The sequence below is a fragment of the Alosa alosa genome, chromosome 7 (assembly GCF_017589495.1).
Source record: "Alosa alosa isolate M-15738 ecotype Scorff River chromosome 7, AALO_Geno_1.1, whole genome shotgun sequence".
In the NCBI taxonomy this organism is placed as follows: Eukaryota; Metazoa; Chordata; class Actinopteri; order Clupeiformes; family Clupeidae; genus Alosa; species Alosa alosa.
In genome coordinates this window covers 26,197,475-26,204,597 of record NC_063195.1, presented here as the reverse complement: position 1 = coordinate 26,204,597, position 7,123 = coordinate 26,197,475, and the positions used below count along the sequence as shown (strand labels likewise).

Genomic DNA, 7,123 nt, shown 5'->3' with positions numbered 1-7,123 from the left:
GGAATATCACCTACACTCCGACACAGAGAAATTGTGTTGGTTCAGCGCACACACACACACACACACAGACTATTACAACCATTGCTCCGATGACTCCCTAAATTAATGACTAGGGTAATGGTAGGACCAAGGGGGGCATGTTCATTACTGTTATGTATTGTAGAGCAAGAAGGATGAACAGGACAGATTAAAAGGAAAACAAACGACCACATCTTACACATATATGAGTTACCAGCTACCAGCATGTGAAGACATTAAAAGGTTTATATTAACCCTTTTCTGTAAAATCATTCTCCGTCCTTGTGCATTACTTTGCCACATGGTCATTGTGATACAGATATATATCCCCCTTCAAATCCTACACCAAAACATGATCACACACACACACACACACACACACACACACACACACACACAAGGTCATAGCGTTTTATAGCGCTGGCTTCACTTGCATATAACTCCTGGAGAGGCAATTCACTACAATGATGAATCATCAGAAGGTTCAGGGCTTGCAGGACCTGTGGAATTCCAATTTCCAATTTCAGCAAGCATCTTTTCATAAATACCTTTCTCTGCGTAAAAAAGTGCAGAGGTTGATTTTAGTGTATGTTTACCATTGACACACTTGGCCCCCAGCATGGCAAAGCCCAGGATCCTGTACACTCAAAGCCCTTTGAGAGAGAGAGAGAGAGAGAGAGAGAGAGAGAGAGAGAGAGAGAGAGATTGAGGCCATATCATAGTTAGTGTGACACTCATTCACATCTATTTAATGTAGAGTTATGGGAGCATGTGCATGCAATCGCACTGGTATGCATGGCTCTGGTATGTCAGTAGGACACACAGATACATTCACACACACACACACACAGCCCCACAAAGGACACACAGTCACCCCACAAAATATACAGGAACACAAATGTCCCCATGCATGCACACACACATGCACAGTAACACGTACACAAACATATGCGTGTGTGAGTGCACAGACACAGACACACACAGATACTGTAACACATAGACAGACACATGCACGTATACATATAGAGGCAGAGACACACTCATGCAATGATAGACACAAACACACACACGCACACACACACAAACAGGTACGCACACGCACACACACACACACACACACACACACACACACACACGCACACGAGGTCACAAGGCCGGGTCTACAAACAAGTCTCAGAGGCTAGTTAGGTATCAGTGTCTGTGAGCCCCATTTATTTGCCTGCATAACATGACACTCTCTGACCCTGCTGACCCTCATCCCACAGACAGCAATCACACACACACACACACACACACACACACACACACACACACACACACACACACACACACACACTGTACACACACACACACACACACACACACACACACACAATCACATACTGTACACACACGCGTGCACGCACATGCACACGCACACGCACACGCACACGCACACACACACTGGCTGGGGCACCTGCACCGTACGCCGGCGACCCAGGTTCGATTCCCGCCCCGTGGTCCTGACACTCACTTCCTGTCATTCTTGACTGTCCTGTCATTAAAGGCATTAAAAGACCAAAAAATATATACTTTAAAAAACACACACACACACACACACACACACACAAACAAACGCAAGCCATTGAGATGTCAGCCAGCGTCTGACACATGTGACCAAAGACAGACTACAGGCATAGGACTTCACATATCGCTGTGAATACAACCCATCTGCACATTTTCCATCGTGACAGTGATGTGTTTTTCTGGGGCCCTGACCGCTTGTGTTAATGCTGTTAAAGTATTATTGTAATGCAGGTAATGTAATGTTGTTCATGTTGTAATGTCGTCCATGCAGTCTGTCAAATGGTCTGTTTTGTCTTTTAATAATAAAATATTATTATTATTTTCTGTTATTATTTTGATCCTCATGATTTCTTATCACACATGGATGACTTTGTTTCATTAGTGGCACTACACTGTGATTTCCCCATCTTCAGCCCCCAGTGAGGATTACACATAGACCAAAATTAGGTTTAGGATTAGTCTATGAGACAGAGGCCAAGGGGCAGCTGATGGTTGTGCTTAACTGACAGTGAGTATTTGGCTTTGATTACTACTCTAGCAGCCATTTCACTAACAGCAATTTAAAAATCGCCTTTATTAGCTACTCAATGTAAACATACCCTATTCACATAGAGAACGCAATCCTTGCTTGACCTTTACCGAGGTACAGCATACTGTATGTATCACTGTGAACACATACCATTACATAGCTAGCACAGGTCTGGAAGCCAGCTAGCACAGGTCTGGAAGCCAGCCCCAATGTAGGCTAATCCACCCCAAAAATTTGAGGGCAAAACATTTGGCAAAAATAAGATCGCTCTACCGCACACTGTTACTTACTCGATTTTATTCAGAGTGAACAACGCGTTTCGCATACAGCGTCCTCAGGTTCGCTCAGGTCTCAGGCAAAACATTTGGTCTGGAGTCTCTCCCTTGAGATGTCACTATACTCGAATGAGATGTGTTTGGGCCAATCAAATCATTTGAGTGGGCTTTATATGTTGATGGACATGAGCAACAGTGCAGCAGTCACTTCTCTGCCTTTTTGCTAAGATCAAGTGTAGTATTTGTTCTTATCAGTTTAATATCTGATACGTCCTCTACCCGAGGACCTTATATTAATCTGATTTTTGGAACAGGGAGACGGAAGAGGGGCTTGCTCCATCCGCTGCACGCATCGACCCGGTACTGTATCTTGAATTTCTCCTTGGGGATCAATAAAGTATCTACAGTGTTTCCCATACATTGACTTATTTGTGGCGGCCCACCACAATATCAACATTGACCACCACACAATGATTTTCCTGGTTGTACTAAATTGTCCTTAAATCTGGTTAGAATCATAACCACACTGCACTAATTTGTTAAAAACTGTTGCATTCAGGTTAATTCTGCAAACCTACCACCACAGATAGAATTAAATTCTGTGGGAAACACTGATCTATCTATCCATCAGTCGTAGAAGTCACCTGAGCGCACTTCAGTTGATTTTGTTCATAACATAATCCTAATCAAAATGGTGCCTTACTGATAAGAATTTGAGTCTGGCTACGTCAGGATGCACATAACATAGATATGGACGAATGAATACAAAGTGCCTGAATATAGTCCTGTGTCTTTGTCCCGTGCCGCGTGGCGATAACTGCGTCATCGACGAGGCATGCGGGGGCTGTGGTGTACCTCGCAACAATTGTGACCGCACGTCAATGACACATGTCTTTGATGCGCGCAAACGCGCACAGACGAGCAGACCACCTCCTTCAGGCAGCATGGACAGCTATTGGGAACAAAACATCCAAACGTGCATCACAACATACAGTAGCATACATCCAAACCGCAACCAAACAAAGTCTATGGGTCAACTTATCGAGTTAGGTCCCCACAACGTGCGTCAATGATGTGCTTTGTAAGAGGCAAACACACAGCCATATTGCCCGCTTTACTACTACTCTAAGACACATTGGATAGAACTGTCCACTAAGCCACTTAAAATGAATGAATGCAGACATGTCATGTGTACACATTACATTTCTATTATAGGTTGATATCACTTCACCTCAGTTTCTAATAAAAATGAGGGGCAGCCGTAGCCTACTGGTTAGCACTCTGGACTTGTAACCGGAGGGTTGCTGGTTCGAGCCCTGACCAGTGGGCCACGGCTGAAGTGCCCTTGAGCAAGGCAACCGCCATTGTAGCAGACAGCTCACTGCGCCGGGATTAGTGTGTGCTTCACCTCACTGTGTGTTCACTGTGTGCTGAGTGTGTTTCACTAATTCACGGATTGGGATAAATGCAGAGACCAAATTTCCCTCACGGGATCAAAAGAGTATACTTATACATAAAATATGCCACACAATGTGGCATGTGTCATACAAATGGTGACATGGAGATGTACTAGTGACCAAAGACTGTCAGGGTCACACTGCCACATACTGGACTATGGGGGACGCTGCATGGCTGATCTCTGTGTGTGTGTGTCTGAGTGTGTGTGTGCGTGTGTGTATGTATGTGTGTGTGAGTGACATTTTGCTATCGAGTGCCTCTCTTCTCATATGTTGAAAATGCCTGACATTTACAAAGCATTTAAATAATAGGTCACATTCAGGGAAAAGGATGAAAAAAAATAACGAAACACAAACGTCCAAATGTGGGAGTTGTTCACTGCTGATGGAAAGATGGATACTACAGTATGTGTCTGAATGTGGCGGCTTGATTTGCATGTAGATTTAAAATGTAATCTTATTTGAGGTATTTCATACTTCACCATGGAAGGTTGCAATACCTGTACTTCAGATATATGAGAATTCCTTAGAAAGGCTGATTGGATTCTGCCTTTCAGTCACTTTTGTCTATAAGTATAAGTATAAATACTCTTTTAATCCCGTGAGGTAAATTTGGTCTCTGCATTTATCCCAATCTGTGAATTAGTGAAACACACTCAACACACAGTGAGGTGAAGCACACACTAATCCTGGCGCAGTGAGCTGCCTGCAACAACAGCGGCGCTCGGGGAGCAGTGAGGGGTTAGGTGCCTTGCTCAAGGGCTCTTCAGCCGTGGCCTACTGCTCGGGGTTTGAACGTGCATGTGTGATCCTTGTAATAGTAACCCCCTTACACATTCACACCATAACCCCCTAACACTTTCACACCATAACTCGTGTGTGTGTGTGTGTGTGTGTGTGTGTGTGTGTGTGTGTGTGCAACGGCTACCACCACAAAGACAAGGATCACACTCAAACACACACACACACACACACACACACACACACACACACACACACACACACACACACACACTCCAAATTAAGATCCCGCAACCTTTTGCCAGCTGCACCCTCCACTATCTGATGTTCGATCACAACCTTGTTGCCGTGGTTTTCCAAACAAAAAGAGCTGATTGGTAACTGAGCGCAACTGGCCAAAGGAGTCCAGTGCAGGTGTGCAGGGAAGTAAGACAACGGACACGTAAATAATCAGATAGTGGACCGTGGACGATCAGATAGTGGACAGTGGGCGATCAGCTTCACACTACAGAGATAGTGGACAGTGGGCGATCAGCTTCACACTACAGAGATCAGCTTCACTACAGATAGTGGAGAGTGGGCGATCAGCTTCACACTACAGAGATAGTGGACAGTGGGCGATCAGCTTCACTACAGATAGTGGACAGTGGGCGATCAGCTTCACTCTAATAGTGGACAGTGGGCGATCAGCTTCACTACAGATAGTGGACAGTGGGCGATCAGCTTCACTCTACAGATAGTGGACAGTGGGCGATCAGATAGTGGACAGTGGGCGATCAGCTTCACTCTACACAGTTCCTTCGCTCAGACATGAGTGCCACGGCCAGACGTGGCTACTTAAAGGTGCAGCCATTGCGCATGAAGTCGTGTTTGTTTATGTTTATATTCAAATGAATAAAAATGTGTCCAAAATAACGTACATTATATTTTAACCAAGGACCAAATTAAACACACCAGAGAGGTAGCTCACCCCTCCCTTCAGTATTCCTGACAAACTCCACACAAGGTTTCATTGTTGTTTGGGGGAGTTGCTGCCCCAAACATGTTTATTTCCAGTTTTCGGAGCCTGGGCTGCCTACAGAGACCAAGTTTTTTTAAAGTTGACTTACGGAATGGGCGGCTAGCAGATCATGAGGACAATGTGAACGAGACAGGATGAGACAGGAAATGTTACGTGCTTGAAAATGCGTACAGTCGCTGACTACACCTTTAAATGGCAAAATCAAACATGGCCGCTGGCCAATGGAGAGCCACTGATGAAAACAGGGTTGTGTTGAAGTCTTGTGTCCATGTGTCATCCCTTGCGTCCGATCAAGGGAATATGTAAAAAAAACAGACTGTGGGACAGCAAGGACACATCATGCCAGCTCAATAGGGAGATGTCCGCAAACCATGTGGCTACCTGACGACCTTTGTGAAATGGCACGTCTACAATCACTACACACTAAGACACAGACAGACAGACACACACAACACACACACACACAGGCACGTAAACACACGCTGTTTTGAATGGCATGGCCTGAGGCAGTATAATGGGCTTCAGCTGTGAGCAGTCTGCAGGATCTCTCTCTCTCTCTCCCACCTCCACAGTCCACACCAGGGCAGCCCACTACACACTACACGACATCCTCACCTCTGGTCCACCACTGCTCTCTGTAACAATACCACACCACTGATCCATATGATAGAACCACACAGTCAATACTGTATGTGTGTATCTGAATTAGCCCTGCTTCTTGTATCACCCCTCTCACTCTCTCTAGTCTGGTGCTATTGATGTACTTTAGTGTATACTAACACCCCCCTTAGCTCATCTCCGCCCACCCCCTCCGCCTCTCTCTGGACAGTGCTGGCGGTGGCTACGGCCCTCACATTAAATTTGCCTTCCGGCGCTATCTCTCAATCCCTCTCTCTCTCTTTCTCTCTCTCTCTCTCTCCGATCCCTCCCTCCGTTACCATGGTATTTTCCGTGGGGTCTTGTCCTGGTAGCGTAGGGGGTGTTCTTTTTAAAAAGGAAAAGAAGAAAGAAAAAAAAAACACACACACACACACACACACTCAACCTGAGCTGGTGTGAGTTGGACAAGGCCGAGATCTGGACAACGCTCCATACATTACCATAATTACAGCCAGCCAGACGGCCATTCTATAGGGTGTCGGAGAGAGACGAGGGGGAAAGGGGGATGGGAAGAAGAGAAAATGAGGGAGAGGGGGACAGAGAGGAACAGATAGACTGAAAGATACAAACAGATATCTTATCGATAGATCTGGACCAGAAATAGATCTTATCTATAGATCATATCTGTTTTTCGGTCTGAAAGACAACATAAAATGATAATGTATATATATGTGTGCATTAAAAAACAATTCATATAGACTTTTCTGTAAGTGGCTGTGAGTATCCACTTCTATGTGCTCATTTGGGTATGTATGTATTTGTGTGTGAGCGTGTGTGTGTGTGTGTGCGTGTGCGTGTGTGTGTGTGCGCGTGTGTGCGCGTGTGTGTGTGCGTGCGTGTGTGTGCATATTCACAT

At 45.3% G+C, this 7,123-nt stretch overlaps 1 pseudogene; it reads left to right on the top strand.

Moving 5' to 3' along the window:
- The first annotated feature begins 2,591 nt into the window (after positions 1-2,591).
- On the top strand, positions 2,592-2,759 carry LOC125298674 (annotated as a pseudogene).
- Positions 2,760-7,123: the final 4,364 nt, after the last annotated feature.